The 4390-nt window shown below is 31.9% G+C and overlaps 1 long non-coding RNA gene across 1 annotated transcript; it reads right to left on the minus strand.

Moving 5' to 3' along the window:
• Positions 1 to 1396: 1396 nt before the first annotated feature.
• On the minus strand, positions 1397 to 3620 carry LOC142181544 (uncharacterized). Its single transcript, XR_012710196.1, has 2 exons — positions 3128 to 3620; positions 1397 to 1486 (listed from the first exon to the last, which is right to left on the minus strand). It is a non-coding gene; the product is annotated as an uncharacterized LOC142181544 (long non-coding RNA).
• Positions 3621 to 4390: the final 770 nt, after the last annotated feature.

The raw sequence follows: 4390 nt of genomic DNA on the forward strand, positions 1-4390 counted from the left end.
AAATAACAAAAATAAATAATGAAACAAAAAATTAAAACAAACAACCATGTGACACTTCAACACAATTATCACACCAAATTAAAATATTTAAGTAAGTTAAATCACAACCTAGAACGAACTGTCACACCTCCTTTTTCCGCCCCCGCGAGGGTACAAGGAGTTTTTTTCCAATTAAAGGACAGTCGAAACGGGATTTGTTTATTTATTTCAGAGTCGCCACTTGGGAGATTTAGGGTGTCCCAAGTCACCAGTTTAATCCCGAATCGAGGAAAAGAATGACTCCATATTACAGTCTGCGAACCAGAAATCCGGATAAGGAATTCTGTTAACCCGGGAGAAGGTGTTAGGCATTCCCGAGTTCCGTGGTTCTAGCACGGTCGCTCAATTGTCATATTTGGCTTATTTATCTGATTTTAATACAATTATGAACCGATGTGCCAATTTTAACTCTTTACCACTTTATTATTATTATTATTATTTTAAAAAAAATTGTGAACATCGTTTAAAACATGTCTTTGGATTACGTCACATGAAATGCACCCGCAATCCGGAACACATTTTTATTCAATGTTTTAGGATTTAGATTTGGGTCGCATGAAATGCGCATCCGAGTTTAAGAAGGTAAAATTAATTAAATCGCGCCTAAAGAGTCTAGCGTATCATTATTTTGGGTAGGGCCGTGAAATTTGCTAAAACGGCTCCTCCCTAATTCTAAGCGATTAAATATACATTTATCGAGGGCCCCGCAATCTATACATTTCATTAAGCGAGGCTCATCTCATTTATTTGGACAAATCTTAAAACGACTACATTTTTCTATAAAAATGAGTCTCTAAAATAAAGAAAGAAAATCCTAATTGATTACTAGCTTTTATTATTTTAAGAAGACATGACATGCTAATTGCTTGATTAATACAAATATTGATGAAAAAGGAATTTCACTCTTAATTTCGAAATTATAAATAAAATAAAAATTCAACAACTAATATTCAAAATAAACAAATATAGCTAGATTAAAACTCAACATTGTTATTTTTTTTTTAAAAAAAATTATTGAGATTAATTAATCACAATCATTTGAAACTAGATTTAACCATAATTACTAAAGCTTATTAGAAAGTTTATTAGACTTAAACGTTCTCTTAATCTTGCTTAAGCTCAAGTCATGTCTTAATGCCTAATTTACGATGTTTAATTTAAATTCGTGTCTTAGCTAAATTTAGCTACTTGTTCATGATCAACCTATAATCTTGAAGCCTTCATAACTAGTGAATTAACCTATTTTGCCGAACTGATTTATTACAGACTAACTTATGATATTATTTTCTTATTCCATTTATTATTTAGTAATTCATGAAATAGCTTAAATACAATCAACAAAAGGAACAAAGAAATAAAAACGAAATTAAAACTTCAAATTTTCATTCTTCATATGTATTCACGCTTCATATTTCGGATTACAATAAACAGCTTTTCAGTTGTGTACCTGATATTGGAAGCAAAAGAAAATGAATATGAGAATCAGCAACAGCAGTAAAATCAGTACAACACAGCAACAATAGCCCAGCAACAGTAACAACCCAGTAACAGACCGGTAGAGTAGTAATCCAAAAAAAACAAAAGCTTCCAGCTTTTATGAAACAACCATTAATTCTGATTTCAAACAACAAAAGAAAACAGAATATTTTTTTTTTAGTTTTTTTTTATTATATTTGAAAGCTTAAATATTTTTCGGAATTTTCTATCTCTTAAATGTTCAGCCCTTTTCTCTCTCTTATTTTTCAGATTTGTTTCTCTCTCCCGTTTTTTTTTCTCTCTCTGTATTTTTCTCTGTGTGTTTTTCTCTATCTGTATTCTTGTTCTTTTTTCTTCAAGACTTCATATATATAACACATCTCATAAACCTTTTAATCAATTAAATCAATACTTTTTCTCTACCCAACCCATTATCTTTCCACTCATCCCCATTACATTAAATAAACATATCACACCACCCCATTATATTTTGTCCCCCATGCTTTATTTAAAATAATGCAAGATTCCCCTTTAATTTAAATCTTGTCCCCCTTTATATTAAATAATCATATCACAACCCACCCCATTTCATTTTGTCCCCCATGCTTCAAATAAACAATTTCAAAATGTACAATTCCTAAACTACCCCTTCCGACCTTACTGAAATTACCAAACTACCCCTAAACGTACTACAAATTTACCAAACTACCCATCAGCTATAACACATCAATTAATCAAACTTAACCAAAATATAGACAATATGATCAATTTCTAACAATGTTCAAACAACAATATGAACATGGATGAACATCATAACAACAATATCACATGAACACGATTTTAACAACATTTCAACAACAAATCACATGAACACGATTTGAACAACAAAGAACAACTAAAATTTGATTGAACAATATTTTAGCAACAAACAATCCTATTTTCGGATTCAACAACAACAACAATCAAAGTATGAAGATTTCTAAATTCAATCATATTGAACTTAAAATCAACTCTAACAACATTACAACAAACAATTCTTATATTAAACTTAAAACAAGATTATGAGAACAATTCAAGCAATAATCATAAATGGTAAACAAGAAATCAAACTATATAAAATTCGGATTCAAGATCATCCAAACAAAGTATGAACATGAATGAATCTATTTTAAGACAACAAACATGACGGATTAAACGATTAAAACAATATATTCCTTTAATACAACTAAATTCTTTAAACAAATAACAAGATCGACGAAGAAACAATTATGAACTTAAACTTGAACTTAACAATATTAACAATTTCTAACAATACATAAACACATGAAACAAATTGAAGAAATAGTTGATTAAATTTCAATTTGAATCTAACAAACATCAAACTAACAAATACTTACTTAAACAATAATACAAACATGAAATAAACATGAAAACAACTAATTAAACTTCTATTTTGAAATCTGAAAATTAATTTAACAAACAACATGAACACAATAGAAAATTATTTCAAAGATGAACAACGAACAAAACAAGGATTAAATCATTTAACGATTTTGGATCCGGAAAATATCAAACAAAATATGAACAAAAATAAAACTCAAAAACAACTAACCGGAGATGAATCAACGACGAACTTTGATTGTAAACAAATCTGTCCAAGCCTCGACCAAAGCTCGAACGAAGGACGACGAAGACGAAGAAGAAGTAGAAGCAGCGGCGGAGGAAGGAGGAGCAGCGGCAGCGTCGCGGACAGCCATGGCTGCTCGTCGCAGCTGGACACGGGCAGCAGCTGGTCGTCTACTGCTGCTGCGTTCAGCAGCTTATGGAGAAAATGGAGCAGCAGTTCGGGAAGCCATGGACGACGCAGAGGCAGCAAGAAAAAGCAACAAACATGGCGATGGGTTGACGACGAAGACGCAGCCATGGACGAGCCTTTTGAGCTTGACATGGAGAAGATGGGCTTCTTGGTGGTGTGTGCGCTTGTGTCGAAGGAGATTAAGCTGCTGGAGCTTAGCCATGGCAGCCATGGATGTGTGTTTTAGAGTTTGGAGAAGAAAGAAGAAAAGAAGAAGAAGAATGATAGGGGGGGCGGATGACTTAGGTCATTTTTAGGTTTTTTTTTTTTTTTTTTGTTTTGTTTTGTGTCTTTGAAATGCAAGATAGGGGTATTGGGTCTTTTGGGTTATGGACTGGGTCGACCCAGTTCGAAATGGACTGGGTCGTAGGGAAGATTGGGCCATTTTTTGGGCCTATGTCTTGAAATTGAAGAAGAGGCCTAATTCCGACTTTCTTTATATTTTCGCTCTCTTTTCTTCTTTTATTTTTTCTAAAACTAAATTATAAAAATACTTAAACTATTATTAAAAACTAAATTAAGTTATAAAAGCGCAAATTAACTCCCAATAACAATTAACGCACAATTAAGTATTAATTAAGCATAAAATTGTATATTTGGACATTAAATGCTAAAAATGCAAACGATGCCTATTTTTGTAATTTTTAATTTTTGTAAAACAATTTTAATTACTAACAATTGTAGAATTAAATACTACATGCAAAATGCGACATATTTTTGTATTTTTTATTAATTTAGCGAATAAACACGCACAGACAAATACAAATAATTCTTCAAAATATCACAAAATATCACAAAATTACACACCAAAGAAAAATCATTTTATTTTTGAATTTTTTGGGAGTAATTCTCATATAGGGCAAAAATCACGTGCTTACAGCTGCCCCTCTTTGCCCGAAGACACGAAGGGTTTTCGTGCAAAGATAAAGCGAGCGATTTTTTGCCCATTCGAGTACTCCGTTGAAGCATTTTTTAAAAAAGATTTGACCGAACCTTTGCTTCAAAGGTTTCCTACATATC

The sequence above is a fragment of the Nicotiana tabacum genome, chromosome 6 (genome assembly GCF_000715075.1).
Source record: "Nicotiana tabacum cultivar K326 chromosome 6, ASM71507v2, whole genome shotgun sequence".
Classification (NCBI taxonomy): Eukaryota; Viridiplantae; Streptophyta; class Magnoliopsida; order Solanales; family Solanaceae; genus Nicotiana; species Nicotiana tabacum.